Here is an 8,357-nt window from a genome sequence, read left to right as displayed (position 1 = left end):
TCGCCGGCACCCCGTTTCACAGGGTGCTTCTTCTCTCCCCCATGAGCCAGCCTGCGGCGCCCCGCCCGCACATCCCGGTGCACTAAAGCAGGGGAGCTCGGCTCACGCCTCCGACCCCACCTCCCCCACAGACACTCGGCCCCGGCCAGCGACCCGACGCAGTCCCAGCCCAGGCTCAAATGGCAGCGCCAAACAGAGCACCGCACCTGATTGGTCAACTACTCTTTTCAAAAATCAGGCCCCTCGGAGGGTGGCCAGAGGCTGCCTGTCTAGAAAGGCTAGGGAGAAGGGGAACCCACAAAGGGTGTGGTGGGTAAACATAAGAAACATTAAAAAATGAGTTTCACTTATTCCTTAATTGTCATATTTTTTTGAAGAAAAATACTGGAGGTTGTTTAAATTTATCCGGGCTACTCTTCAGGCAATAGATTAGGGGAGATATAATAGACAACTCACTATACAGAAGGTCCTCTTTCGGATTAAACCGATTCTACGGAGGCCAAGGTGAGACAATCGGAGTAAGAATTCACAAATGCTTGTTTTTGTAAATCTAAACAAGACAGTGGGAGAGAATTTGAACTATGAGAATTGTACCTTATTTCGGAACTGGTGGCAATGTTTAAGTCTTATTGTATAAGCAGCCAAGTACAACAAAAATCTGTCATGAGAGAGATGAGTGCGGGGGTGCGAAGTGTAGGAAATAGTCGTTGTAGTGGATTTAGAAAACCAGGAAGAGCCCCCCGCCCCATGTCCTTGGTTGACTGGTAGCATTCCCTGTGCATTGCCGGGCTCTTGTTCCCTAGCTGCTTTTCTGTTGCCGAACATCAGCAAACCTATCATGATGTTCTGTTTTCTAGGAATTCTTTGACAGTGGGAAACTTGCATTCATTCGTTCATTCATTAATTCATTGTCTTGCTTTGTGGAACAGGATGGCTTCGAATTCACTGTAACCCTCCAGCCTCAGCCTCCCAAGTGCTGGGATTACAGTCATGTGCCACTAATTTAAATACACTCAATTTAAATACACTCAATATAGTATTTAACTTTACTGCTATCCACCCTCCTCATGCGATCTCAAGAGGAACTATGGAACTTCACTACTGTATTGCTGTATTGGTCCTCCTTGACTAATACCGTCATGCCAGAGGCTAAATGAGTATTTGCTCAACGAATGAATTTAAGAAGGTAATGTTTTCTTGGAATCATTTTACTCCTCTTGGAGTTCAAGTTCTTATTTATTCTACCCTCCTCAATCTAAAGAAGTCTGTGAATGAAGAGGTAGGAACAAATTGGAAGGTAAACATTTTGCTTTATTTTTGAAATTGTTTATTGAGTGCCAGTTATGTAGTGTAGGATGATGAGCAAAAGTAGAGTTTCAGACCTTGAAGGGAAGAGGAATTTGGGACCCTTATTAGTAGAGAGAAGTGCACTAGGGAAAGTATATGATCATAGTCTATTATATTTCACTTGGTGAAGGAAAGCAATGTGTCAGTGATACTGATCTGAAGAATCAGTAGAAATTAACTTGTCAAAAGTTAAGGTTAAGGGGACCGAGGAGGAAAGGGGAAATAAAAAGGATTAAAATGTGTATGCACCTAAACCAACTTCTCACAATCATCGTATCCTGCAAACATGCGCTAATAAAACTTTTCAAGAACTTTTTTTTTTTTTAAGTGAAGGTAAAATGGCTGGGTGGCAGCAGCATTCAGAATGCAAAGGTCCACAGAAAAAGCCAAGTTTTTATAAGAAGTAGTGCGTCTGAGATAAAATTGAACGTATTCCTTTTCTTTCTTGCTTCCTTCAGACGTAACCTTAAAAATAACTTTATATTGTCTTTAGCCTCAACCCTCCAAATTGCACATTGTGCTGGGTTTATAGAAGGCTCAGATTTTCTTAAAGACTCAAGTCCGCTCTTGGATATTAAGTGCCTTTTTAAAGGTCCAAATCCTTTTTTAAAGCTGCGCACTCTGATTTTGTATTTTGTCTGCTTTCTCTTATGATAAAAATATTGGTTCTTAACCTAATAACTTCAAGGAATGTAAATATATACTATAAACCTGTGCTGGGAATGATAATATCAACAAGAATGAAACTGAGCAGAAGAAAATTAAAGGAGAAGGGTGGGGGATTAAAAATGAAAGATTGTATTAAGTATATGTACCCACTCCCCAAGATGATTGTAAACTGCGTGTACTGCAAAAGTGTACTAATAAAAAGAAAAAAAGGTTCCTAATATTAGCATAATTGCCTATTTGATTTACTTATGCTCATCATATATACATATGTAAAAACAATAACAATAATTTAAGCTACAGTAACAGTACTGATCTTGATATGACTGATGAATGATTTTTTTTAAATGTGCTTTTTTCTTTTCCTGTACTCCACTAGGGATGTACAGTCACAATACTATGTTTTAAATAAATGGGTGTACTATAGCTTATTTATCCAGGCCCATACTTACAGATATGTTGGCTGTTTTTAGTCCTTTACTATTTCAAAAGATTCCTTGAGCATATATACTATGCTTTTGCCAATGTATCTTTAGCATAAATTTCTACAAATGAGACTGCTAGTTCAAAGATAAAAGAACACGTCACTTTGTTTAACATTGTTAAATTCTCCTTCATAACAGCTATTGCAATTTTTGTATTCACCCCAACAATAGTTGACAGTTTCTGTTTCCCTACAGCCTCTCTGATAGCAGGGATGGCCAAAATTTTACTAGATTGTTACTGGTTTGATTAGTGGGAAATGATAATTCAATATAGTTTAAAACATTTGTCTTTTTATGATTGAGTTGTGGCATTTTTCAAATGGTACATGCATACAATAAAGTATTATGAACCTGATAAGAAATATGAAAGATGCACAGTTATGAAGTAAAGTGAAAAAGCCAAGGTAAAAAAAGAATGTGTAGTATATTATTTTTAGTATAAGGGAAATTAGAAATACATACATATTTGCTTATGTTTTCAAAAATAAACACTGGAAAGATAGGCCAAAATCTATTAAAAAGGTAACCAATAAGGGGAGAGCAGCTATTTACATTTTTAAAAATTCGCTATTACAGCGCTTTTTTAAAAAATTGGAAACCTTTTGTATATTAGTCCTTTGTAGTATGAGTTTTGTGAACTATTTGCTTTGCTTTTTTCTCTTTGTTTATATTATAGTTAGTCAATTTGTTTCCCTAACATTTCTCGATTCTGATCACAGGAAGAAATGTTTCTTCAACATCCAAGTTATAAAGGAATTCGCTCATGTGAATACTTATGCTGGTTTTGTTTACTAACTTTTTGTAGTACTGCTATGGTTTCATTTTTTTATATTATGTCTTTGATCTCTTTGGAATTTAGCCAGTAGAGAAAGTAAAAAGTGAATGCAATTTTTGTATATTTTTTTCCATTTGGCTATACAGTCCTAGATATTTTTATTTTATCTCATTTCAACAGACAAGCACATCTACTTCGAAAAGCAGCCAAAGGCTATTATTATTGAAGCCCTCTACAGAGTTTCTTAAACAGAGAAAGGAAAATCTTCTGTAAGTACAGTGTTAGCCCTATGTTTAGTGCCACTAGGTGGCACCCATCGTTTTCCTTTGATATTATCTCATCTAGTGTTCTTTTCTGTGACTCAGTGAAAGAAGTCCCGCCAAAGGGACTCCCTGAGTGGTTTTTTTTTTTTTTTTTTTTCATTCCCTGCTTGAAATCAGATGATTTGTGCAGCTTTCAGATTAGGTCTAGAACTTTCCTTGACAAAGCCTGCTATGGTTTCTATCTTGATGTCCCCCTAGAGCCTCATACACTCACAGGCGCAGCTTTTTAGAGGTGGCTGGATTTAGGGTATGTGAATATGGATTAAGGGTGTGTGATAACTAAAGTAGTCCACTGATTGGTTTAGTTTAGTTCTGGGTGTGGATAATGGGGAGGCCCACCCGAGGTGTGGGTTGCACCATCCAGTAGGTTTATAGCCTGGATGGGATGAAAGAGAAAGACATGCTGCTGCTGCTTGCTGCCCCCTGCCTGCTGCACCATGAGATATTTCTTCTCTGTGACATCCTTCTTCCCCGCTGCCATACCTTGGAGCCAGCCAACTTTGGACTGAAACTTCTAGAAACTGTGAGCTAAAATAAACATTTCCTTGTTTGTGTGTGTGTGTGTGACTCCATTTGTAAATCAAACAAACATTTGGGGAAATGTTTGGACTTGAAAATAATGCAGTATAGTCATTTTCTCAGTTGTGGACAGTGTAGTGCTTCACCTATCACCCCCCCCCCACAGGGCTGAGGAGCACACTCTCCCCACTCACAGGAGTGTTGGCTACTGGGCTCGGAGCCCAGTGCCCAGCATTTAGAAATCCACTGTGCAAATTCACCCCTGATAATACCTGCCCAGCAAGAGTCTCTATTTCTTCAGTAGCTAATTAGTGGGGAGAGACACCTACACATGGCTCCCTTCCCTCAAATCAAGACAACTGAAGGATGTTCCAGCGCCAGAGCTTCCTGTGAGACTGGCTGAGGCTTGTGTGGCAAGTATAGTCAACCTCTCAGTCTTCCAAATTCACACCTTTACTTGTGTTCTTCTAGAGCTCTAGCCAGATCTCCATTTCAGTTTACTTTTCAGGCTGCCCAAGTTAAGATACAGGGTCAATGGTTTTCTTTGAGCAGTGTTCAAAACTAGAGCTTGCTACTGAAATATGATGCTTTAACCAGCAGCACTGCATGTCCAGAAACTAGTTAGAAGTGACTCCAATCCTACCCAAACCTCCTGAGTCTGAATCTGTATTTTTATTACACTCTCAGGTGGTGTGCCCTGGTCTCTGCTCCAAAGGTGCTGGCTTTAGCTCAAAAATGTTTCTTTCCTTGGTTTTTTTAGGTGGGAAAAAAATTCAATATTGTGCTTTATAACATGCAAATTAAACAAAATAATAGGACATTCAAAGAAGAATCTCAGTGAGCTAATTAAACCATTTATCTCTCAGGCCGCAGGGTTTCTCTTGTTCTCTTATTCTTGTAAGTGTTCTGATATCCAAAAGCAGGCAGGATGTGTGCCAGCTCTGAAATAACACAAACAGCATCAAACGTGTAGTAATAGCCTCTGGGATCTGTGAGTGAGACATCATTGTGTATTTTTCTTTAAAAAGTAATTTGTATTCTGAAGTGAGAAATTCAAGCTACTTTGGTGGGAGGATGAGGAAAGATAAACCAAAACATAATTAAATAAAAACTATACACGTAGTTTAAAGGCTTGATAATCTTTCTACCTTATAAGAAATGGATAGTGTAATAGTATCTTTAACCATAATGCAGGCTTGGTTAGACATTGTATAGTCCATTATCTATTTATTCACTTATGTCCAGGATATAATTTGAGAAAAAGCAAGCTGTAAAATTGTATGTACAATGTTTTTGTATATTGTGTGTACATATACAAAGAAAAAAAGCAGAGATATTAACAACATTTATCTCTGAGTGGTAATGGTGCAAGTGATATTTTACATTATTCTTTGTGCTTTTTTGCTACTACCATCTGAATGGTTTTTTTAAAAATGATCATTGTTATGGATTGAATTATGTCCCCTAAAAAATATACTGAAATCTTAACGCTAGTATTTCAGAATGTGACACTTTTTAGAAATAAAGTCTTTGCAGATATAATTGGTTCTGTTAAATGGAGATCATGCTGAAGTAGGCTGGGCCCTTGATTCAGTATGACTGGTGTCTGCTGTGACTTGAATCTCAAATGTCTCCTCAAAGCCTCTGGATTAAAGTTTTGGCCACCAGTGTGCAGTGCTGTTGGGAGGTAGTGGAAGATTTAAGGAGTGCAGCTGAATGGAATGAAGCTAGGTCATTACAGACAAGTGCTGGAAAGGAGTCTGAGGCTCCAGTGCCTTCCTCTCTTGCTCTCTCTTCTGCCTCCTGGCCACCATGAGGTGAGCAAGCCTCCACCATGCACTCCCACCATGGGTGCTGAGTTGTCATTGGTCCACAGCACACAGGCAGCTGCACATGTCCCGAAGCCTCTGAAACCATGGGCCAAGAGAGACCTTTCCTTCCATAGAAGTGAATTATCTCAAGTATTTTGTCACAGTGAGAGAAAACTAACCAGCACACTCCTTGTGAGAAAAAGTGAAGAGACATAGCCACATGATGGGGAGCACCATACGATGATGGAGGAAAAGACTGAAAGTATGGCATCTGCTGCTGGCGAGAAACAAGAAGTGACAATCACTTCCAGGACCTACAAAGACAAACCTCTTCAAGGTTTGCCCATGGTCCTGACAATGCTTTGATTTCAGATTTGTAGGTCTGTAATTATTTGATGATTGTGTGTTGGGGGGTACTGGGAGTTGAACTGAGAGCCTTCACACTAAGCCCTTTTCATGTATTTTTAGATTTCTAGGTAAGGTGTTGCTAAGTTGTTCTGGCTGAGCTCAAACATAGGATCCTCCTGCTTCAGCTTCCCAGAGTGCTGGGATTACAGGTGTATACTGCTATGCCTGGCTTCAGAATTCTTGGGTTTAGAAATGTTGGAGAAGAGAATAAATTGTTGTAGTAAGCTGTGCAGTTTGTGGTAATTTTTTATCGTAGCCCTAGGTACCTAATAGACACGTGTTACTTTACAATCATTGCCAAGTAAAATTGTTTCTGTTTTGAAAGTTATTTCCTTCTGAAATTAAATGGAGCTATTAAGAAGGAATACATGCTAGGTGGGTAGCTAGTACAGATGTGGCTTCTATAAAGCCGTCCTTGGTGGTTCTGAAACGCTCTGCTTCTCAGGAGCAGCAGCTCCTGTTTACTAATTCTTCCTTCCCAGACCCAAGTCCCTCAAGAAGGCAGGGATTGGGTCATGCTCACTTTCTAGCGCCTTGAACAAAGTTTGTGGTAAATCTTCTTTGTGTGAATGAAGAATTCGTATTAGCAAGAAAAGCTTTTGGCTTCATTTTTGAACACTAAGCAAACATACAAAAAGCGAAACCCCCAGCAAAAAAAAGTCTTGAGGATGCAAACTAAACGATTCTGCATTTGAGATTAGGGAAAAAAGGTGAACCTATAGACAAATGTGTATCTGTGCGTGGGCTCTAGATCCCTAGTTCTGCAGGATGTAACAAAGATCGCTGTTAATGTGGAGATTTAAGTGAGGTGTTTTTTGTTTTTGTTTTTGTTTTTTGCTTTAACATCTCTAGGGGCCTTTAATACATTACTGTGCCTTGGGACTTCCAATATTCGAGAGAATGAGGCTACACTTTTTAGTATTTGATGGCTGAACCTTTTTCCTGCAATTATTTCAAAGCACTCTGGCAGCCAGTGTTTGGGAAATGAGCTTTGGAGTGTTCACAATACCTCAGAGATTACCCTTCAGGACTGCTCCTCTGGTATTTATTGGGTTCCCCTGACTCTCCATTCACACTGTGCCACCAATATTTACTCAAACAAGCTTCTATGGTCTCTCGGCTACAAGGAATTAGTACTTAGTTGTACTTCGTATATGTCTGCTCATTAAAAAGAAAGAGAAGATAGCCACCACTTAGGAGGCGGGAGCAGGAGGATCACAAGCCTGAGGCTAGTGTGGGCTACATAGTGAGTTTGAGGCTAGTTGGGGCTATATGTCAAAACCTTGTCTGCAAAGAGGGAGGACTGGATAGAATAGAAATGAGGGAAAGAATAGTTTGAAATCATGATGAGTCTTTCAGTGACAGACATTGCACCACTCCAAAATGTCAGTGGTAGTTTTTGCATAAACAGACAAGGATAGAGAATTTTACTTCACTCCCCAGAACAAAGTAGGGGTTGTATAGGGGTTAGGTCCCCCAGGAAGCAGATGTTAAAATTGTGGGTAGATAATTAGATGTTCAGGGACATACTAGAGAGAAATGCTGTGAAGGATATACTGACGGAAGGAGGAGCTAGCAGGAACAGACTTTAGACTGTAATGTGGTTCAGATACCTATGTAATGGTGTGGGCAGTGAGGAGAAAAAGAATCGCATAGGGAGAACCTCCAACTGTAGCACAAGTTCAAGACAATCTGGATAGGTTGATGGGAAGTTCCTCATCCAATGCAACATGTTCAAGGAGCCCTGTATCTACAGGAGTGGGACAACACTAGTAACCTTCATTCTGGGAGCAGCCCAGGATTCAAGCAGTGAGGGAAGCAGAGAGCCTTTGGCTGGGGCTCTCAGTCAACTATACTTCCTGCTTCAGGAAGTCCGAGTGGTGCATTTTTATATCCAGCCTGAAGAGCGAGGTCACGTGACCTGGGTTAGAATTCCAGTTTGAACACTTAATTATGGGCAAGTTATCTTACTCGTCTGAGTGTCAGATTCATCATATGTGACATGGAGAGTATTAAGGTATCC

The sequence above is a fragment of the Fukomys damarensis genome, unplaced genomic scaffold (assembly GCF_012274545.1).
Source record: "Fukomys damarensis isolate Sample0158 unplaced genomic scaffold, DMR_v1.0_HiC HiC_scaffold_17, whole genome shotgun sequence".
NCBI classification, from domain to species: Eukaryota; Metazoa; Chordata; class Mammalia; order Rodentia; family Bathyergidae; genus Fukomys; species Fukomys damarensis.
Note: the sequence above shows the minus strand (reverse complement) of the source record.